Source organism: Ambystoma mexicanum, chromosome 7q, assembly GCF_040938575.1.
Source record: "Ambystoma mexicanum isolate Mex_15411 chromosome 7q, UKY_AmexF1_1, whole genome shotgun sequence".
NCBI classification, from domain to species: Eukaryota; Metazoa; Chordata; class Amphibia; order Caudata; family Ambystomatidae; genus Ambystoma; species Ambystoma mexicanum.
In genome coordinates this window covers 930968113-930993183 of record NC_090941.1, presented here as the reverse complement: position 1 = coordinate 930993183, position 25071 = coordinate 930968113, and positions in this window count along the sequence as shown.

The window sequence follows — 25071 nt, the reverse complement described above, 5'->3', positions numbered from 1 at the left end:
TTATGGGGACACTCCCCTTTTACATCTATGCAGTACATTACCAAGATACATACCTAAGATTAGAAAGTACAATGCTGAATGGGTGAAAAGCACGACTAATAAAACACTCATGCCTCCGCCTCAAAAAGGTTCCTTATCAAAGGCAGTGCTGCGACACATGATGACATACTTGCATGCCACATACACTGGGAAGACGTAACAGAAAAGGTTAGCTGTTTGAGAACTATGGAAGATGTATCAAAGTGAGATAGACGGCACACCTGAGAAGGAGTGCATGCTTAATCGGCATAAAGAGGAGGACGTAACACCCTCAGCTCCTTTCTCCTCTTAAAAATGATAGCACAACAGAAGACAATCAGGTAATCTATCCTTTACATGAATTAAAAGCAGCGGTCGAGTATGTTAATCCAACATACGCACCTCCTGCTTACAATAGTGAAGACAGCAGATAAAAAAGGGAGAAAGACAAAGTAAGTGGAACGGCAATAGTACAGAAAGAGAGGATGGCAGGACAGATATTACTTACATTAGATGGAAAGGGCATTGATGACATTGAAGAGAATAAAGAGAAAAGAAGGAAATAGAACAAGAAAGTTCATACAAGGAAGATTAGGAAAATTAAAAGAAACTAGAAAAGAACGAATAAGGTCTGAAGAACAGAAACAAGAGAAAGAGAGAATAGAAGACAAACTATGTGAAGAAATAGAAGCCCAAAGACTGAACAAACACAGGTTACAAAGAAAGCGAGAGGAATAAGAGAACAGAGGTATGAGAAGGAAAGAAGAGATAAGAATCAGTAGGGGACAAAGCGATGACAACATATACCCTATTGTTTATAGAAGTATGATATCCATTGAAGCATGAAAACGATGGGCATAGGAGAGAGGATCACAACAAGCCCGTAGGGAGATGCAAGGGATACCGAGAATACAGACATGGGCCGGTGAGCATGAGGCTAAAGGCACAGGGAAAAGGATTGGATATCTATACAGGCAGATGAGAGGGAAGGGCGGTCATAATGCTATGGAGAGCATCAAAGGATCTCCACAGAAGGAAACAGGAGATACGGCGGATAACACACTGATGGACGAGGATAGAACTGTGTTGCTAAGTAGATTAGATCTTGATAATGAGGAAAGAGATAATAGTCTAACCAGTTGGGGTATAATGATGTCAGACAAAGAAAGGGAGGAAAATGAAAAAGCACTAAGAGATGGAGCACATGGCTTTTTAATAGATCCAAACCTAGAGTGACTGCAAGGATCGAATTCAAAACCCTGTGCATCATCCGCAAGGTGTCTGGGGTCTGGCACCTCTCTACATCCAGCTTCCTCTCTCCAATTACCTCCCAGCAAGAATCCTTTGGTCTTCTGGTTCCAACTCTCTGCAGGTCAAACATTTATTCAAGCAGAGAGTGGGAGGTAGATCCCTCTCCTCAGCTGCTGCCTCCCTCTTGAGCAACCTCCCTCCCCCCTCAGACTTAAGCCGGATCTTCTTAAGTTCCAAAAGCATCTCAAGCCCTTTCCGTTTCTCCTCTTCCTTCCCTCTCCCCCTCCTGCATGATAAACTCTCCACTTGCGACTTCAACTGGGGCCTGGTCCCTTCAGAGTCATACAGGGACCTGAACACCCCCCGCCAGTCCCTCCCAGCATCCTTAGCCAGTACTTGCCCTCCGGCTGCCTTTCCCAGACTTACCCAACCCAGTCCTCCTGTCCACTTCACTCCCCCCATTCCGTTTCCCCTGGCACTTGCCGCCTTCACCAGACCAGCACTTGCCCTCCCCCACCTATAGGGGTACCCCACTCTTGCACTTCTTCCTCAACCCCCACCCCCTTTCACGTATCATCTTGTCATGCACTTGTAAGGTAGGATTGTCACAAGGCCAATATAATTGTCTCTTTGATTCTTGTTGTTGTATTCTTATGATTCCCATGCCCCCCCCATCTTTTCTTGTGGCACCTGGAAACACCTGTTTATAGGTGCCATACAAATGTCCAATAAACAATAAATAGAGGAGTAAAATAGTCAGATTTAGAAGACCTGAAAGAAACAACACCAGAACCGACTAAATATTCTGAATGACCCTCAAGAACAGATACATTCTGGATTTTCTCACTGCTATGGAGGGGGGGATATGTGCAAGAGAATGAGTTTATATTGCTGCTCGTACATCACCTGAAATAATGCAGGTAACGGGTCTTTGACCCATTTGATAGGGACAACTTGAGGATTGCCATGGAGAAGGAAGCAGTGTAGATGTTGATTACTGGTACGATTCAATGTTCTTGTGGCCCCATCATGGTTTGAAATAGCGATTAGGTTACTGGTTCCCATTGTGGTTTTTCTAAACAGATGATTTTGAGATGCTGTACGAAGGACCTACCGAAACATGCAACTGTGATGGTGTCAAAATCAACAGGTAGAGCTCCTCCTATAACAAAACACATGTATTCCCAGACTGATAAACAGGAAGGTGTTGTAAAGCCAAGAATGATGAGAGTATATCAGGATTCTGAAACTCTGGGTACCTTGACCCCCCACCACCTGACCTGGAGAACTATGTAGAGCATTAATTTGATCTAGCAGGAAATGGGTGATGTTGTTTTATGACATGCACTCCAGAGGAATATGCCTATAGTGGAGGAAGCTTTCGCCATGTGTGTAGGGAATGGGTACCCAAAGTTGATTATTATAGAAGAAGGGAAGCAGCTGGGTCAGTTAATGGAGGATTAACTAAAGGGTGGAATGCTGGTATGCATGTATTGTGTCGCAGCCAGGCAAAAAGGTTCAGGCTGAGAAAGACCTAATGGTAAGTGCCACAGTGTGAGCAGTTTGAGTTGTACGTGGCAGAAGGAACATGTATAACTTGTAGTTAGATTTCAGACACATTATATATATCATATAGTAACATTGAAAGTGCAACACATGTATTAAAGAAGGGATTTGAAGCAGGTGAAGTGAGATAGAAGATGGAGCCAGAAAGGTGATGCAGTAAATGCAAGGTCAGCATGTTGACATGGCAAGAGAACAGCCATATTGTATTTAGTCCTAGTACACAATGGACACAATGAAGGCCCTGATGGGAGTTGAGGCTCTATTTAGCTCAGTCCCAAGACAAATCCCCTTTCCATCCCCCAAGACATAAACCAAAGTCAGAGGCACCTCGGCTATGCAGAGAAAAACGTTAATTGTCTTCAGCTGCAGAGCTGGAAGTTGCTGGTAATGGAATGTTAGATGTGAGGAGGGAATGTAGGGATGTGCCCTTTTATGACACATTCATGAGAACCGTACACAAGGTTTGGTGATGTCAACAGGCCAGGCAAAGATTTAGAGTACTGCTGCCCTCACCCAATGAGCGGTCATCCCATAGGAATTTCAAGGATGCGCACAACCGAAGCATTCAGACTCTGGAGGGGTAGCCTGGTCACATTATTATTGGACACCTGTGGTTTAAAGGCTATAAGGGGGAGCTATGTCTGGAACGCACTGTGTTTTGGGATAGGAGGAGCAGATTTCATGCCAGTAAATCTAGTACGAGGTCAAGGGTGCAGCTTTTGTCTGTCAAAGCACAGTTGGCCCTGCCATCCTTACTATGAACGTGCCTGGGTCAGAAGGGTGCACATCAGGTGATGGAAAATACTCATTACTGTAGCAGTGTACTTTCTCACCAATCATGTATTGGGATTTAATAGTGATAATGAAGTGGACCACGTGTAGAAGGGAATGGGCTTAGATAAGGTGTGGCCAATTGTTCTAGGTACTATAGGGGGACATTAACATGTCAAATAGGTGGTAGCCAATGATGGTGGTGGAATGACTTTTATAACCTATGTATGGAAATGTGTGGTTTTCGGCAATATAACCTGTAACATCTTGGGGCGTGATGAGCTCCATCTCAATTTCTTTCTGCAGGACCGTCTCAGACCTTTTTTGCAGGAAATAAACCTTGTTTTTCCTTGCAAAGTGGTACAGTGGTTATTGTGGCATTTGGATTGTATTTATCATACAGGTTTTGGGTCCTGTCTCTCTTTGCATCTGCCTATATAATACAGATGTGGTTCTCCCTACTTTTGTGTCCTCCAACCAAATGCATGTGTGTCGAACACTAGCCTGACATTCTCTTTTGCCTAAAGACCCATCCAAGGTCCACATTGAGGCCCTTTCATTCATTCTTCCTGCTTCGTCCTGCATCCAGCATCGGAAATCATTGGTGAGGCTCTCCACCTTCCTCACCTTGCTGCATTCATCATCTGCAGCCACTGGGGTAAGCCTGGTGTGAATTTTGAAGTACACATTGGTGCGACACCATTTCAGGAGAAAAGGAAAAGATTTTTCTCTTAAAAGTGCTTTATTGTGTGTGCTTGCCAAAGTATCCACCTGGATGCAGCATTCGTCATCATCTTTGGCTCATTCTGCCTTACCTACCATGGGAATCTGAGAAGTTTCATTGTTCTGTGGCCCTCCAAGATGGCGCCACCTTTCTACACTTGATCCTCAGTCTTGGCCTGGCCATGCTCCCCCCTCCCATTGGCTGCAGGCAGAGATTCAGCCAATCATTGCATCTGGTAGGTGGGAGTCAGCCACAACCATCCAAGGCCCTCATCAAGGCCCTGTCTGCTCCTGTCCACTACAGGTACGCTTCCCACCCCCTCTCCCTAGTCACCTGTGATGCTGTGTGTGCCCTCAACCCTCCCCTGGTCCCCTGTCATGCTCTGTGTGTCTTCCACCCACCCTGGTTGCCTGTGATGCTGTGTGTGCCCCCATACACACTGGACACCTGTGATGCTGTGTGTGCCCCCCACCCTCTCCTTGATCACCTGTGATGCTGTGTGTGCCCCCTACCCCCTTTCTTGCCCTGGATGTTCTCCCCCTCCCGCACCTCATTCTTCCAAGCCTAATATTGCTCACTAATTAATCTTTGCATTTGCATGCTGTTGCTGCCTTTCAACATGGGGTAGGCACCATGCATTTGCCCATTGTTTGACTTTCACATCTGTGTGCTGCAGCCCTGCAACATGGGGTAGGCACAATGCATTTTCCCACTGTTTGACCTTCGCATCTGTGTGCTGCTGCCACCCTGCAACATGGGGTAGGCACCATGCATTTGGCCACTGATTTGACTTTCGTATCTGTGTGCTGCTGCCGCCCTACAACATGGGGTAGGCACCATGTATTTGCCCATTGCTTGACTTTCGCCTCTGTGTGCTGTTGCCGCCTTGTTTCATGGGGTAGGCACAATGTATTTGGCCACTGTTTGACTTTAGCATCCATGTGCCGCTGCCGCCCACAACATGGGGCAGGCAGCCTGTATTGGCCCATTGCTGGACTCTCGCATCTGTGTGCTGCTGCCGCCCTGCAACATGGGGTAGGCACCCTGTATTTGCCCACTGATTTAACCTTCACATCTGTGTGCTGCTACTGCCCTGCAACTTGGAGCAGGCACCATGTATTTGCCCATTGTTTGACTTTTGCATCCATGTGCCGCTGCCGCCCACAACATGGGGCAGGCAGCCTGTATTTGCCCATTGCTGGACTTTCGCATCTGTGTGCTGCTGCCGCCCTGCAGGATGGGGTAGGCACCATGTTTATGCCCATTGTTTGACTCTCACATCTGTGTGCTGTTGCCACCCTGCAACATGGGGTAGGCACTATGTATGTGCCCATTGTTTGACTTTTGCATCTCTGAGCCGCTGCCGCCCTGAAACATGGGGTAGGCACCATGTATTTGCCCATTGCCGGACTCTCGCATCTGTGTGCTGGTGCCATCCTGCAACATGGAGTAGGCCACATGCATTTGCCCACTGATTTGACTTTCGCATCTGTGTGCTGCTGCCGCCTTGCAACATGGGGTAGGCACCATGTATTTGCCCACTGATTTGGACTTTGCATCTCTGTGTTGCTGCCACTCTACAACATGGGGGCAGGCTTAATGGATGTGATCACCATGTACTTCTCTTTTGCACTTTGCATATTATGTATTATCTTTACACGTTGCACAATGTTGTAATGCACTTCTTACGCTTCCTTTTTTGTAACCTGAGGCACTGAAACTAATCTCTTAAGTTTAAGCACCTAGAAACTTTAGGGTCTTGCACGCTATATAAACAAACAAACAAACAAACAAACAAAGACATACACTGAGGTTTCCCTCTGCTTTGACATTCTCCTCTGCCTGCAGAATGCATGCAAGTCTAACAGCACCTCAGTATTCTCCTCTGCCTACAAAGCTCATGTGTAGTTCTCCCTGATTTGTAGACCAACCCTTGTCCAGTCTGCAAATGGGTCAAAAGCTCCAATTCCGTTACCCAGCGTGCAGAAACTAGACATAGTCAGACATAGGGTGTTTGCCAGTGCAAGCCGAAAAAGCACGGTCATCCCTGAACCCCACGCTTCATCCGCCATTGACTTTATGCTCCCCACTCACCTAAACTGTTAGAACCCATCACCAGCCTGAATTGTTGCCAAGGGCCTCCCACTACTTGCCTCCTAACTGTGCCACCAATTCGGAACGCAATACATGGTGTCTATTACCACCAATACTATCTCTCTGTCCGTCCACCCCTCACACTAAAACACATTATCAGATACTTACAAAAATGCCCCTCCTAGATTCCCCCATTCTCCCTTCTTGCATCAAGCCCACACAAAAGAGTTTGCTTCACGGAACACGGGCAACCATACCACCCTGCAAACTGCCTCGCAAATCCACAGTCATCTTGCTGCATCAGGCAGGCTCCTCCATCTACCATTGCTGCGAGATGCTAACTCAGCTCCTACAGCCCTCGTCAGTCTAGAAGCATTCTTGCAGATCATAACCTGTCTCACCCACTGAGAGAACACACTGCAAACGTTGCTTCGTGGTCCTGTGCACCGATCATTGATTCACTCCCCCAGCTGCTGAACTTCACAATGCCTACCTTCAATACCATACAATTCCCTGCCACCTTCTACCACCAAAACCACCACCTCCTCACTCAGGAACTCAACCTAACACTACCCAAACTGTGGAAGACTTACATCCCACTAGGCCTCTGACAACAACTCTGACAACACCTCTCTGGTGCACCCTTCTCAACACAAACTCCTTGACTGCCCATGCTCCTGAGTTCCTAGATCTCATCATCCTAGACAACCTTGACATCCTTGTCCTAACAGACACATGGCTGACCCCCACTGCCGGCCCATCATTATCCATTGCTATCCCCATGGGCTACACTATGCTCCAATGTAACAGGAAACTCAAAAAAGGGGGTGGTGTTCTACAAGGACTCCCTCCCTTTGCATTCCACCAAATCAACCTCTATCCGCAATTGCGAATCCCTCTCGGGCAACCTAAAATGCTCTCACAATGCCACCATCACCATCCACCTCATCTTTTGACCAACAGGCCCACTACTACCTTCAAGGATGATCTTACCCAACTTGTCTCCACAAACCTTAAACCCACTACCCAACTCTTACTTCCTAGCGACCTCAACCTTGGCTTTAATGACCCCTTGGGCACTGAGGCCACTGCCTTATCCAACTACACAGCAGCCTCAAGCTGCACTCAGCACATCACAGACCCTACAAATTCCCACTGCCGTATTTTAGAGTGGCTCATTGCTCATGATAGTAACATCTCCATCTTATACAACCTTCCATAACCATTGTCAGATCATCACACCATCACTTTCACTTTTACATCTGCATCAAACACATCAAGCAAATTGCTGCCCCTTCTACCATCCTGGCCCATAGCACCTGCAACTTGACCAGCGACAGGATGATCCTACTACTTAACTACACCCTCCCTCCCATCCAGGACACTGCCTCTCCGGATGAATAATAAAAATCGTTGACCTCCTGGCCCCCGCCAAAGCCTGAAACCAGAGACAAAGGACCTCCTAGACCTCAAGAATCAGCTTGATGACACAAATGACTGATGCAAACTCACACATCTCCTACTGCTCGACCTCTCAGAGGCGTTCAACTTCATAGACCACAATACCATCTGGCAAGACCTCATCTCCTCTGTCTTTTTTTCTTCTGACGTTGTCAAATGGGTGGCCTTGTTCCTGGCTTATAGATCCTCCAGAGTCTTTGCTGGAGATAATGTTGCCAATCCCATCGCTAAATCCTGTGGTGTACCCCAAGGATCCAGTGTCACTCCCACACTCTGGAATATGTACACAAAACCACTGTTCTTGATCATATTGACTCTCTCAGCATTTCATATACTAGCTATACCGCTGATACACAAATTCTCATCCCACTTAATGGTGACCACCCCAAGGGCACTCTCAGAATAAACTCTATCTACAAAGCTATCCAATCTTGGATGGACAACCACAGCCTCTGTCTTAACGACAATAAAAAAGAGCTCCTGCTCATTGGCCCTCCCGCCCACCTGGCAAAACTAAACCAGGCATTCAAAGCTTTCATCATCGACTCCTCATTAAGCATGATCCGACAGGTCAACCACATTTCCTCATCTTCAGGCTATGCCACCAAGTTCATCAACTCCAGTAAACACTTCCTGTTCACCAAGAATTGGCTTGGAGAGTTACATGCCCTCATTGGATCTAAACTTGATTACTGCAACTCACTACTATACTGCAAATCTGATAAAAATGTGCCTTAAACTACAAATAATACAAAATAATTCCCTATGTGTGGCACTGGGCATTGGCAAGCACAATCCAGCTTCAGAGGCTAGAGAAATCTGTCCACTGGCTCCCAGCAAGTACCGAATCAAGTTCAAGATCCCGTCTATCAACCTCCCATGCCTTCCTAATGACGCCCCATATACCTTGTCCAAAAAATTAAGAAAGCTTTTTCCGCAATGCCTGTAAGACTCGCCTACAAACATCACCTCATCACACCCAGATTCAACTGGAAATGATTGGGGGGTTCCAGCTTCCCAGACCACACCTCTTACTGCTGGAATGACCTCCCACCCTACCGGCGAGATGTACCTTCCTACAACTCCTTCAGAAAGAATCTCAAAACCCACCTCTTCAACTAACACTTCCCAGTTTCCCACCATCCCCCTTTTTCTCACTTTTTCCACTACTGTTTAATTGCTTTTTTAACTAGCACCTAGATGCCTTTGTCCCTTGTAAGCTTCTTTATACACTTACAAATAAATTAATAAATAAATGCTTTCATACCATGCCTAACACTGCTTTGCCGTTCTACTTCACCTACAAAACGCATGCGTGTTATTCCCTGCTTTGATGTTCTTCACTGCCTACAAAAAGCATGTGCTACTGTCACTACGTTGATATTGTACTCCAACAACACAACACATTTGTGTTTCTCCATATTTTGGCATTATCCAAGCCAATGAAATAAACATGTGTCTATCACTGCCTTATCCTTCTACACCTGCAAAAAGCAGGTGTTATTAACCTTCGTCTGACTGTCTCTTCCGACTACATCCATGCGTGGTTCTAATGGTTTTTGCATTCTGTTTTGCCTGCACAAAACACTTGAAACTCTTTGCTCTCTCTGCTCTGTCATGCTCCCATACAGAGAACATGCATATGTGGTTCTCTGGCGTTTTCGTGTTTTAGGTGTTTTGCACCTAACAAAGCTTTGGTATTTGCCTCCACCTACCAAACATCTGTGAGATTCTCTCTGATTTGGTATTATCCCCAGCCATCAAAATGCACATGTGCCTAACTGTGAGTAAAGGCCATATGGTAAGGGTGTAAAAGTCCTAGCGTTGTTTGACTTTTAACAAATAATAACATTATGTGGACAATTAGTCTCAGAATGGATGGTCTGCTAACTAGAACCCCCTGCCAGGAGATCCATACCAAATGCATACTGACTCATGTGTCCTGCTGCATCATTCTGCTGATCTGTAGCCCCTGCTCTCTAGTGGCACAACGCAGGTACATAGGTCACAGGTGCTCTATTTGACAACTGTTGTGAAAGCACAGTCTCTGCAGTGCAAATTATCAACCTAGCAGAAGGATAATCCGGATATATAAGCCATACCTATGTTTTGGTATGGTAGCTAATGACTCACAAAATTATTATAAAACGCATCTGATGTGTAGCATAACAGTGTCAAAGCTGTGAGTTCAGACCCGCTAGAAAGATAATGTGGATTCCAAGAAACTTTCTGTCTGCATTCCAGTGAAAGGTACAAAGGGGAGGATGACTGCCACTGTTGGCACTCTGGAAGATTGGGTAATTCCTCCTGCCAGGACAGTGACGCACAGCAGTATCTTTCCTCTGAGACTATCTCCAATGAGGAAATTCCATAGAAAAGATCTGCCTCACAATAAGGGTTGTACATTGAAGGGCCTTTGAGGTGAAGGGTTAAAGAATGGAGTAGCTTTAGACAGAGAAGCAGGGCGGAACACAAGGGAGATTCCTCCATTTAGCTTGTCTGTGAGTGTCTCTTTCCTGCCTGCCTCCTGCAACTCCTGCATAGCAAAACCCTGTGGGTATGAGGAAAAAATGCACAAGCCACTTGTTATCTTAAAAAGGATTGGACCCATTAAAACATTATTGCATTTGCCAATCCCCTGTGGCTTTTTGCATGTATAAGGAAGTTGTCTTTCCCTCTTCCTTTGATTAAATTTGGGATTCAATCAAGGACTTCAAGAGGAATTGATTTGGAACACTTTTGTTTTGGGAGAGCAGACCTTTTCAAAGTCTCCCACTAGTGAAGGTAAGCAGTGCTTTAAGGCAGAGACAAGTTCTGCACCATAACTATCCCTTGGGCACATTGGGGCTGAACTGCTGCAGGAGCAAGACTTTCTTCTCTGCCAGCTCCACTGGTACCCAGCACCTCACTGGAGGTAAAGAACTCTTTCAGGGGTTTGTCAGCGTACCCACAGTTGGGAGAATGAGAACCTGGCCGTATCTTGCCCCAGGGTTTGGAGTAACAGCAAATGAAGAAGCAAAATATCTGGTCTCCTATATTCTACCACAGATAAAAACCATTGTTGACCAAGTTCCCTCAAACCAACAGGACCAACAAAGATACCTTTTCCACTTCTTTAAATCCCTTCAAACTGTTTTGCTGATCCTTGGACCAGTTTGATGCCATACCATAACAGCTGAGTGTTTAGATCATCACAATTAGAACAAAAAGTCTTTGAATTACCACATCTCAAAAAAGCAACTCAAACCACCAGCATCTTTTTCATCAACCCAAAGCTTTATCAGTGTACTGACCCTGGTGGCCTCTTCAACCATATCCTTCCAATGTCAGATCAAACTACAGAAGCTTCCACTCGAATCTAACTTGATGCCCGCTCCCCATCTGGATAATTGCGACTCAATGCAAATGTACCTAGTGTGACCCACTAGCTCACCATTAAGAAGGCTGTTTCAATGCCATCGAACAGTCAAGAACAAATGAAAGACTTCCAAATTAGCATCGGACTTCCCACTTGGCTGTTGAGATGGACAGACCTTGCATTTTTATTTAGTCATCACAAATTCTATATTCATAAAGAAGGAGAGGATCGATCTTGATTTTATGCACCTAAAAACTGCCTTTGAAATGGTAAACTGACAAAATCTGTAGCATTGTTTGAGAGATTGCAACTGCCCCAGTATTTAGTCTACATATTAATTACCATCCGTCTTAATTCTAAGGCATGTGTTAGTTCAGCCAGAGAAGGACAGTGCACTCCCTGGTTTCCTGTAGAATCACGTGTAAGAGCGGGATGTTTGTTAGTCCCACTATTATTCACACTTTATGTTGACAAATGTACACATGTCTTAAGTAATCTAAAGGCTGACGTCCGCCATTTTGGAGAACTATTCATTCCGATTTTGGCATATACAGCTGATTCAGTCCTGATAGCTAGACCTTGACATAAATGTGTCTAAATTGGCGTTGATGGTGGGCCATAGTAATTCCAGGATACAGCATGACAGATGTCCATCCTTCTTTGGGAGTGGTGATACATGTATGCGACTATCTACATGACTTGTACATCTGTACATGGGGGTAATACGAATTGTGACAAGCAAAGGAACATATATTGCAGGTCATAGGAGGGCTATTTAGCTTTTCTAAAGAATACATTTCTGACCTGATTGAGATGATGTTGAGTGTATACTCGATTAAAGCCAAAGCAATTTTGACAAACAGTATGAAGATTTGCGGGTACTATAGGCTTGCATCAATACAGGTATAACAGAATATATTTTAAGTTTACCTACTTCTGCTTTGAATATCCAAATACATCAAGAAGTAGGCTTGCTGTACTTGGAATATGAACTGCTATTGGTACCTATGGCACCTTGGCTTCAAATATGATGTAATCAGAAAATGGTTTTGATGTGCTAAATCCTTAATCACATGATGTCATCTGAAGGTGATTATCTGTCAATTCCTTGGCTATGGCACATGAAACAATTATGTATAATGATAATCACTGGTCAAAATGTTCTTAAATCCTTGAGTTATTAATGCTCAAGCAGGTTTGAGTTACAAGAAGAGGATGCTGGAGACCATGGTCCTGCAGAGAGAATCTGGTGAATTGATGAAACCGATGAATTGATTGCATGCTATTATAATTACTAATGTCCTACAAAAGCATTTAAAAACGCCCAAAAGCTTACATGATCGTTCACTGATAACTAGATCCAGGTTGAAGTCTATCCCTTTGAGAATATTGTGAATTCTGTTTCGTGCCCGTGGGGATTTCTTACAGTTTCTGATCTTCTGTACTGTATGTAAAAGTTTGCAAACATACGCTGATTCCTCTACTATGAAATATAAACTTCAGTCAATGTAGACCTGCATTTTACTCTATTTGAATGGACTTAATACCACTAGTGGCATTGTCTTTTATTCCCCATTTAGTATCCAGAGTGTGTGCATTATTACATTCTGCATTTCTCTGTATTCCTTTGCAGGGGTGGGTTTTTGTGTAGTGTTTTCTAGAACAATTGTTATTGTTCATTGTGTTTAATTAAAATATATATATATATATATATGTATATATATATTTAAGGAACCCAGCTTCGACATTCCAATACTTTTAAGTGTTTAACTTTTTGGCTACGCATGGCTTACATTCACACCTCTCTTGAGAGTATAGCCTGCCTATGACTCACCTCACATTTACACAAAAGGTACAGGAGATATATCTCTTATCTTTCCCTCATTTACATTTATGATTTGGATCACTGTTGTTTTATTGAAGTGTGAGGGATGAGAATATGGTTAAAATTCATTATTCATCCTTGCATATCTGTAGGACACTAGTAATGTTGTCAAACAAATACCCCATAAGCATTCTCCTGTGACTACAACACTCATGAATGAAACTCCCTGATTTGGAATGCCTGCAAAATGCAAGAGTGCCTAAAACTTCCTTGTTATTCTCCTCAACTTACACAATACACATGTGGTTTTCCTTTCTACCCCACCTACAAATACCATGAGTACTTAACACTAAGCAGGCAATTTTCTCTGCATAAAACACACCTGTGGTTCTTCCATTCTCCCCGTGTTGACATTCTCAATTGTTCATAAAATGTATGCAAGTTTAAGACTGCCATGAAATACTCCTCTGCCTACAAAATGCATGTGTGATTATATCCCTGCTGTGGTGTTCTATCCCACCTACAAAATCTGCATGTGCCTAACACTGCATTGGCATTCTACTCTGCCTACAAAATGCCTGTTGAGTTTTTATAGCTTTGGTGTTTTCCCCACTTACAAAAACCTAATTTACATAAACCTCCATTTTAATTTACATCCACCAACAAAGTGCATGTTGGGTTCTTCATGCCCCTTCCTTCTCCTTTGCATACAGAATGCACCTACACAGTCCATTAACACCTTCCAGTGCCTGGGTGTCCTCCACCTTTTAAACACAAATGAGGTTCACCCTCCATTGGCAATCTCCCCTGCCATTAAGATGTGTGTATGCCTAATGCTGTGTTGGTATTCTCCTATGCCTACAAAGTGCATGTGTAGTTCTCCCTACTTTGTGCTTCAAGACTTGGGCAGCGCATCTGAAGTTGTTTTCTGGGATGAAGGGCTTGATTTTCTACAGGAGAGAAAAGTGGTGCTAGACTATTCGAGTCTTCATTGCTTTGCTATGTTCTGTTTGAACATGAGGTGTCTGTCGATGTTGAACCCAAGGGACTTGGCGGAGAGGCCCAGATGGGGTGTGAATCCCCAAGGTTCATAGCAGAGAGCCATGTCTGGATGCCAGTATGTATGGTGTTTTTGGTCAGCAATAGGAATTCAGTCTTGGAGGGGATGAGCCTCAGGTAAGTACTGGACATCCAGGACTGGACCAATGTGAGGCCGGCCTTGACCCTGTGGATTTCTTCAATGGAGGATATCTTGAGGTAGATCTGTGTGTCATCTGCCTATTGGAGAATGTGGATGGTGTGGAGAGAAGAGGGTTCCATATAAAGATTGAACATCATTGGGGACAGTATGGATATTTGCGGTAGTACACAGGTGATGGGTAGAGCTGGTGATCCAGAAGAATAGTAATACTACTATAATCTAGAATATATCAAAAACTAACTACATCATAAATACAGACATTGGCTTCTTTAAATAGCCAAAGGGGCCTCATTATGAGAGAGCCGGTCGAGAAATAAAGGTGCCAGGAACAAGTTACCAGCACTTTTTCTGGATCCTCTCACTTTGTGTTTGCCAGTAGGGGTTCTGAACTACTGGCAGGCCTGAAATGCCGGGAGTTCAGGCCCCTACCGGAATGTTTTTCACTGAACCACCAGCACCATTACTAATAGTGCCAGTGCTTCATGGTTCCCATTCCCAAGAAGTCCTATAGGACTCCATGGGAATGGGAATTTACTGTACCACCGCCTCTTGTGATATCCCGGATTCACTGGGATGTCAGCCGGCGGCAACGGTAATACAGGGTTGGTGGCAGCCCCCTGGTAGCAACGGGGGGTTACTGGCGACCTCGTAATGAGGGCTCAAATCCTCAAGCTTCTAATTAAACTGTTTGCCTAAAATGCACTGATTCCCTCTTTAAATAGATTGTCAGACAAATGCATGTTTCACATTAATATCCACAACATTCATGCTTCCCATCCTTTCCCTTCCTTGGTATCTCCTTCCTATACCCATTTTCCTGTACCTCTTCGCTTGCACCGTTTTCACCCTCTTTCACACGCCGCAAGGTGAGTTGTTTTATATGGTGGTGCTATAGAAATTACCATTAATATAAAAGAAAACATTGAAGAATAACACACTAACTATGTGCACGTTTTTCCTCAGTAAAACACAGAGTGCAGAGACTAACAAAAAAAAGTGGAAACCAAGAAATACAAGTTTTCAAGGACACCATTAAATGAAATTCCAGCAGGAAGGATGGTTTCTCCTACTTCCGGTGCATGTGTTTATAAAGACACACTGCGTCTACTCTGTAACGTATTCCAAATGTTGAATATGTAGGTCACTCTGCAGATATTTTCCATCTTTTGAGGAAACCTTTGAAGAACTTGTCACACAACAGGTGTCCTGAGAAGAATGAAGGCAGTGGACTCGTTGGGTTATACACTGAATAATGGCTGAGCGGAAAATGTCACTTTGTGTTCTGCCTTCAGAAGCGGGCACATCTTGGCAGAAGAGGATGTGCTCACTGGTCTCTCGAGCCTTTTGTTAGGATAGGCCAAACTATATTTAGTGCCCCTTCCGAAGACACTCGAGCAGTCTTTTGATTTGGATTACAGGCAGACATGGCATGTGCAAGCGCGCAGTGCACATTGAAAGGAAGGGCATTTTCAATATGACATTGAGACCCAAAAGATTGTTTTTTGCTAAGGCCAGTGCTCTTGACATTTTGAACATCTGACACCTAAACTATGTGGGTTATTTTCAGACGTGATTCAAAAATACGCTTTCTAGCTACCCCAGACAACGACCAAGGTACAAAATGAAATCACATATCTTTTTCAGAATAGTGCTAAAAAGCACGCAGTGACACATGCACTGAACATTCTGTCACACGCAAGCTCTAGGTGGCAAATATTTCATAGAAATTCAACATAAACCAGATGTATCAATTGTTAAAGCACACCAAAGAGTCTTTTTAAAAAAAACATGAATGATACACTAGGAGGACATTAAAATTTAATGAAGTTACAGACTGCTTTTTTTTTTTACAACATTTACCTTAGAATAAACAGTTTGCCTTCCTGGTTCTTTTAGTAAACGGTTTGAGGATTAATGTGAAGCGAGGGTGAGTTTTCAACGAGGCAAACAGTAAAATAAATGGGGACATTATTAGAATATGCCTCTATTTGAGTACTCATACTTTATGTTTCAACAATGTAATAGCATTAAGGCGGAGGGAGGCAGAGGTGGCTTCTTTCAAGGCATGAGTAAGGAGGTCTGTCTGACCTGCAGAGTTGGGCATTTGCTGAACTCCCGACACTGGTACATCGTTGAACCGGGGTGTCCATAACTGCGAGGCTATTATGCAAGTCAATGCAAAAAGGATGAGCATTCTCGTCCTTGGCACTTAAGGGGTTAATGCAGGAAAATGAAAGGGTGTTATGGGTGGGAGTGCCTTCCCTGTTCCCCAGATGAGGACTTTCCTGAGTCTCCATCTGGTAGACATCTATCATAGACTACTCTGACGCAGAATACGTAGGCATGGTTTGTGGCAGATTCTGGCCGGGATGCTAAGTAAGGGGGAGGGCAAGCATGGTCTTCTTGACTGCTTGCCTTCAGCCTCCTTGAAACTCACCCAGACCGTTGGTCCTGGAGAATGCAGAACATGTATAGATAAACAAGTGTACTGCTGCTTGCATTCTAGGAAGATTAGTGGAACATAGACATATGACATCAATAATGGGTAACAATTTTGCATGCAAACAATTGTAAGTAAAACAACGTAATATTAACGAAAAATTACAGATAGAACCAAGGCATATGAGTAAACGATAATGGTAATGAATATAACACATGTTTATAGTAGGGGTAAAACATAAGGACAAAGAGGACAGATGCAAGGTAGGAGAAAGGGGAAATGGGACAACCTAAAAGTAACATTAATATTTAGTGCGAAGAAACATCAATAGAAATGACGTCCAAAAAGGCTTTGAACTTCAATTCATGTTTATGCAACAGACAGGGGTAAGAGGCAATACATCTTTATAATCTGTGAGTGGTACATATTCCACCAGATGTTATGGTTAAAGTGATTGAGATTCTTCCAATTGGCTGTACAAGTTTGGATAGCTACCAGAATAAAAAGATCAAACAGAAGACCAGTATTGATCCCTAATATGCATTGCAAAATGAACTAATGAAAAGAAGAAACTTTAAAGTAAAGTCATCTTGATTTTTAAAAATAGGTTTCATAATTCCCCAAACATTTTCCAAACACGTTCTAATGAACTTACACTCCATGAACATATGATTGAATATAGTAATAGGACAACACCAACATTTGTCATTTTGCACCATTCTACGTTTAAAGAGCATGGTGTAAGTGACAACACCATGTGGCCAGTGGTTATCTTCAATAGTTTAAAAAAAAGTCCTGTTGCCAAGCCAACTGTGACCCCTCTGGGTATCGGAGAGAGTTTTCACAGAGAGAGTTTTATAATCTATTGAAGCAGTACATGAGGATTATGCATATATTGTAGTCTTTTATCACTGAGAGAGGGTGTGCTCACCAAAAGGTCAAAGTTATCCACCAAAGCAGTGATTAAAATAGAGTATTTATGCCAAAAGGAAATTGGAGTAGAGCATTTCACTCTGAATTCATTAAAGGTAAGTGGGGTCCCTTGATTAAATAATTGATGTACATATGTAATACCTTTAATAAACCACACTTTCCAGATGACCATTTTGTCATTAATATGAATCAGATCATTGAACCTCAGATATTATGAGACAAATTGGGGTGAGTTAGCAGAGTATATATACATTGTAATATGTCTGGCACAAAAGATGACATTAGTGCATTTGATGAATCAGTTCCTCCTAGTAAACAGGGGAGGAAGGATAGCTCAGGGAAAGCGCGTTTGTCTTGGTAGCAAAACAACGTAGTGCAACACAGGTTCGAATCCCGATGCCACGCTTAGAAACCACTCGCTGAGATTAAGCACGTTAAAAACAAATAATTATAAAAACAAATGACAATCTGTCAGTGATAACGATTAATTATAAAAACATACGACAATCTGTCAGTGATAGAAGCAAAAGCATATTATTTTCCAAACTTATCAAAGTCGGTGTAGTATTGTAGTCCATAGGTGCAAATCCACAATTGAGCTTGTCTCAACACAAAAGCAGAATGATACTTTAAAAAATCTGGGAACCCAACATCCCCATTTAGAGCAAATCCCTTGAGGTTGCCTAGTGGAAATCTATGTTTTTTCTCATCCCATAGATATTTGGCCAGAGATTAATCAATTGCTGTATAGGATATGGAGCGAATAGGCAGAGGGAGCATACATAGAGTATACAAAACAATTGGGGATATCATAATTTTGATGGTCTGAATCTGCCCCCACCAGGACATATATAGTGGGGACCATGAGATTTTAAGGTCTCAAATTCTAAATAAAACAATGTTGACATTTTATTTTAACATATCTTTATCTGAGAAGGATATGCATATACCTAAATATGTATTTTCCTTTGGGCACCATTTCATACCATAGGGTTGGATGTAGTGTTTAGAGCAGTAGATATTAAGGGGTAATACCTCTTATTATCCATATAGAGATTGTTGCTAGAAGCTAATGAAAAGTGTGTCATTATGGCTAACAAAGTTGGTAAGCTTGAATTGGGATTTTGGAGAATTAGAATGAAAAGGATATCATTAGCGTACGCCGCTAATTTCATTTGTACCTCCCCAATGGTAATACCTTGTATCATTGAGTCAAGTCTGATTGTCTCCCGAAAAGGTTCAATGGCTAGTATTGACAGAAGGGGAGAGAGAGGACACCCTTGTCTAGTACCTCTACACAGTGGGATGTAAGAAGACAATTGGCCATTAATAAAGATGGCAATTTTCAGGTTTGAGAAGAGCACATTAATCAAAGATATCATAGATATCACACAGATCATGCCACCTGAGCACATCAAACATAATATCCCATTCCACCATGTCAAAGACATCAAGAGAATTAGCTGACTAGGGGTGTTTTGAAACAACATCTACAACATCCAGAAACAATCTCATGTTAGAAGAAGATAGTCACCCTTGATCACTCTTGATTAAATTAGGTACAACTAGAAGGAGTCTATTGACAAGATCTTAGCAACAATTTTACAATCAGCATTGCTAAGGGAGATAGCTCTGTAGCTTTGGGAGAGCTCAGGGTCTTTATTGGGTTTTTGGAAAACAATTACCATGGCTTCCGTAAAGTTTCCTTTAGATTTAGATAATGAAATAAAATGAGAAACAAGTCCATGCAGATTTGGGACTAGTACATCTTCAAAATGAGTAAAGCAATCGATAGTGAGCCCATCTGAACCTATAGCTTTACCTTTTGTAAGGTCCAGGAGAACAGTAAGAATTTCATTCTGACTGATGGGTTATTCAACTAGGGAATATCTAGTGCATGGTAGGTGCAGCGAGATACGCTCCTAAGGACATTGTTACTATGAGGATTGCTTGGGTTTGATTCTGGAGTATATCATTTCTGGTAGAATTAGAAAACAATATCAATAATATCCTTGTCTAGACATTTTCTGTTACCTAAAGTATCCTCAATCAATGCAATCCTGGTTCTTTCTCTTTCAACCTGAGTTAGGAGGCACGTGATTTGCTTGTCTTATTAGAGAATTGATATATCTTAGCTTTGTATTGTAATAGTATAGAACAAGAATACTCTGAAGTAAGTTTATTATACTTAATTCTTAATTGTATGATGTTATTAAGGACATGCTGAGCTGGATTTTGGATACATTTCTTTTCAAAGACTCGAGTAGCTTCACTTTTATTGTTTGTGAAAAAATGATGATGTGCATTAATTAGGAAAGGTGTGAAAAATTCAACTTTCAACATTTCTCTATTTTTTGTTTGTTTGTATTGTGAGTTGGTTCCATCATAATAACCTTTAGCACTACAAAAGAAGTAAATATACGTATAATAGAAGTTTAGATCACATATAAAAGAAAAATAAAAGAGGGATATTAGGTACAAAACAGGTTTTAGTTTTCTTCTTTAACATTTGTAAATAACTAAGCTTTAAAACATTTCCTCAGAAACATTTTCCAAATTACTAAAATGATGAAGCCCGTACAAGGTTATTTGGATAAAAAAGTATTGGAGAACTCAAATAATTATTAGAATCAAGAGCTATCGATGATCCCATACCTGGGGGGCAAGTCATACTTTTTCAGAAGAGGCTACACCATTGGTGCAGCCACAAAGAGCGAGCAGAAGGTACACCCAGCTCGCATTGGTGCAGTGGCTAGAACTCCCAAGATTGATCGCAATATCTTGCCAACAAGTTTAGCAACCATGATATTTTTACTTCAGGTAAAGGCCAGGCTATAGAGAATCACAGGTATTATACTTCTCTGGTATACCTGAATCAGGCCCTAACTATTGTAACCCCCCCTTTTATTTGGCACATTTCATAAAATAAAGCCATTTCTAATGGACTTTGGGACGTAGGTAATCTCCATAAAAATAGGCATGGGGGATACTCCAATTGGGAAAGCTAAGTATATATATCACTTCACATTCTCTAAAAATACTCCATCCGTCATCAAAATGTATTCACCTTTCGTATGTCACCAAAGTCCAATACTTTAGTTTTAACATAATTTACCTTTACATGGTTTTTGGTGCCATAAGATGACATGGCTTCTAATAAGTGCTGCAACCCAATAGGGGTTAGGTCCAAAAGAACTTTACTGTCAGCATAACCAAGCTAGGAGACTTGGAAGCCGGCAAAGCGGGTGGAAGGTTTTGCGCTGCTGTAATAGCTGGACCCAAATCTGCCACATACAGGTTGTAGAGCATTGGGGCCAGCACGCATCCCTGTTTCAACAAACAGATGTTGTTCATTATTTCACTTGACCCTGTCCCCTCCTGGTTGGTACGCACCACTACTACCATGTCTAAGTATGAAGTGGTAATTAAAATTGTTAGGAAGGGTCTATACTCCATGTCTTTCATTTCCTCCATAGGAAGGAACGGGACACAGCGTGGAAGACTTTTGTAAAATCAATGAAAGCAAGGCAGAGTTTACATTTAATTTTGCTCTTAGATGCTTCCATTACATATTGGAGAGTATTTACATTGTGAAGGGGATTAAATACTTTCCAAAATCCCGTTTTTTAAGGGAGCAAGCATTCCTTTGTCTGCTGCCCATCAAGATAAGTGTGTCAAAAGAATGGGCGTAAATATTTTCTGGCTTATGTCTTGCATTGCCAGGTATCTGTAATCCTGCGGGTTAGTAGGCTTTCCATTTCTAAAAAACAGGTACTAATATTGATTTCCGCCCGCTTTTTGGTATACTACCACTATTTAAAATCTTATGGAAAAGCTGATTGAGTACGCCAGGCCAAAATTCAGTGTTTTCCTTGAGGACTTTACTTGCCAGCGAAACCCGGACCGGAAGCTCTGGAACTTTTAAGTCTTTTAATCATGTGGAGAATTTCATCCCTGTCAAAGCCTGATTTTAAGGAGGCTGATGAGACATAGGGAGCCTGTTTAGAGATAAAATTAGGGGCTTATGATAAAGTTTCGATATGGCCCAGAAATAGTCAGATTCACCAACTGGATTCAGTTCTGGTAGAGACTGGCCATTAATAAAAATTCTTGCCATTGACCAGAATGTCTTGTTGTCGCCACAAATTAGACCAAAAAGGAATTTCCAGTTTGCATTATTGAAATTGTGTTTCTAAGCCAGGTCTTGTACTGCGTACGGGCCTCCTTAAGAAGTAACATTTTCTGATTCAGTTTGTGCAGGAGTTTACCGGTAACAACTAACCATTTCCTACAATTAGCCTTTGTTGCATGTTGTATTACTACGTCAAATTTCTTATGGTTGTATGTATTCTCTACTATTGTTTGCAGTTCAAGATGTAAATCCTTCCTCAAAAGTTGCATTAGTGAGAAAAGATCCCAATCGGTCTGCTCCAGCCATTGTGTAAATGACTTTTCATTTTGAAAAACAAAGTTGCTAATAATTAAAACATTCTTGCTAGACCAGATTATCCGATTCCCCTGAATGTTAATAGTAATCCAAGAATCAATGTAAGAGATTTTGTGAGAACAACGTTTGTAAGACCATGATAAAACCACGTGGTCTCTAAGTGGAGTAATAGTGATGAAAAACTACTGCAAAGTTCACAATAGGTCAGATCCACAAAAACAAAATCTAAATAGGAGATGCTTTTTCCCATTAGACCACGTGGGACTGAGCTTTTTAGTATTGCCTGCTTTATAATTCAGGCAAGAAAAGTCAACTATGTGAAAGATTAACCCAATCTAGGACCCTACCTGTCGGAAGAAAATTAGTGGACAAACCCGGATCAAAGGCAGCATCATCTAGTAAAGGAGCAGTGATTGATGATATCTCAGGTGAATTAAAGTCACCAGCCACTATGAGTCTACCATTCGGATATCTCAAACCAATTAGCCAAAACTTACCTAATGGATGTCTGTACTATTCCACCAAGCAGACTCTATACATTTATGATTAACAACAGAGGTACAGGGGAGCCAGGGACAGTGAAAAGGGCAGGCAAAATATATGGAGAGTTCGGAGACACAGAGTAGAGTTTTAAATCATAAACTGTTCATGCTGCTATTGCTAGGGCTCCTACAGGGCATCCTCATTGTCTGCATCTTGCTGGCCAGGGCAATATAACATAGCCATCAAGAATGGCATCTTTAATTGTCAAAGTCTCTTGTAAAATGAAGACTCTGCATGAGACAATCAAGGTCTTGCCCTGAGGATGGGCTAAGAATAAACGATAGTCACATGTATTCCAACAAATCCATTTAACCTCAGTTGGTGCCGAATGCTGTCAGTACCTATTCAAGTTGAGGGTATCTCAAACCCATCAAATAGTCTCTCTTACAGTACTTTGATGGGCCGTGGAAATATTGAAAACCACCCTGAGACTGGTTCTTTTGGTGGCATGTGTCGATGCAATGCTGTTACTAATTGAAGTTGGCTTAATTAATGGTACATCTGCATGCACGTCCACTTGAACAATCTGTTTACCAGATACAGTAAGTTTGAAGCCCAAATTGGGAAATCAGCCTATACAAGTGCATATAAGATAAACTATTGCTGGGGAAGCACATTCAATGAACACCCAGTTCATAGCACTGTCTTGATTAGGGAATTCAATAGGTGTTATGTCATCACTGTTGATAGATGTAAGGTGTCTGATTTTGCCCCACAATGTTAATGACTGAGCGCAATTGAGAAAAGGGCTGTCAACTCTGGGAGTAAGTCCTTCTAACAAAATCAATTTACCGAATGGAAGAGGAGTAGCAGGCTATCAATAGGTAGCCAAATTAAAAATGCCATGCAGCACTATGGGCAGAGCAGAGGAGCATTGAAAAGGGTTTCTTAGAGGTGGCACCTCAAAGGCTTACTGATCTAACAAGGCCTGTATATGTGATGGTACATTGAAAGAGGCAAAGGTTGCAAACTGCGTGGAAGGACCCTGCAACAATGTATGTATAATCTCCCGATGTTTGTGGATGGTGTGTAATTGTAGTGTGTTCTGAGTTTTCTTTCTAGAAGGTGGTTTGCTCAGGCCTGATCAAGTGGTCTTTAGGCCCTCCAATACTACTTTTCTGATCGAACCAGCACCTTGTATCTTTCTAAAGGTAGTTTGACGTGAAGTCAAAAACAGGTTCTTTCAGTAGTATTTGGCCCGGCTGAGTCTTCTCGCTGGAAGATGTATCGACCACACTGGAGCTTCCATCATCTTTTTTAACATTGAATGACTGGGCTATGAGTCATAGCCATCTCATTACATAATGCTTCCAATGCATCATCTCAGTTATAATATTAACCACAGAAGCATTTTCTGAGGTAAGAACCTCCCACTGCCCATTCATGTTTTTATGTTTGGTCATAGTCAGTGCCTCGGTAATTGCCAAAGAGGTATCAGTAATATCAACCATTGGTGATGTGACATGCATACAGCCAAGAGGTCGGATTGGTGGGTAGAAGAAGCCTTGTACGTTTCATGGATTTTGTGATTGGCCGAATTGGATGGGTGCAGATCATCACTGTTGTCGGCTATGTTGTCCGCCACGTTTGCTAAAATGTGTTTCAATTCACATTGTTGTACCATTGTATTAGTACATAGTGTGAATAGTGAATCTATTTAGCTAACATAGAATTAATATGTGACTTGAGGCTGGACAGTGCAGCCTGGTAGTCAAAGGAATTGTTACAGAAAAGAATGGATTCCGCCTGCTCGCACTTGCTTATACTGCTGGATGTAGCAGTCCATGATCTCAAGCATCAGATCTGGGCTGCTGGACACATTTGTACTTATAATACATGATGAAGGACCCAGGGAAGTTCTCTTAATGTGGAGACAAAGGTTAAGCAATGAGCCATTGTTGTCCATATTAGTATCAGCATGCAGAGAACAAAAGGGAAATCTTTCCTCAGAAGGAGATTTGACTGCAGTATGCTCTTTCACATCTGCAGGTGCTGTTATCACATCATAATAACCTGTGATTTTGGGTTGAGACAGTACCAGAGTACCAATGGGTGTGTTTTTATTTTTCTCTTTGTCTTTTTTGTCCTTCTTAGCACAGGGTATATCATTACGTTCATCAGAATTTGTTTATTTCTGTGCAAACGCATGGCCATTTTGTGAGAGTTACTGTGAAGTCCGTACCTACAGCACCTAAACCTGCATCGTAAGCAAAGTCAGAGTGTCACATACCCACTAGGAGGAACAATCCAACCTTCATTGGTAGTGGATGTTAGAAGCTCTTTTAGTACATCCAGCAGTATGACTGGATGTCCTGTAGTCTGGGGTTGCAGAAAGGGGGTGGGTGATTACTGCCCAGCCACAGCCGGTCTTTGAAAGTTAACTCATCCTGGCTGAACAAACCTCACCCATCACACCCCAAACACCAAAAACACTCCCTC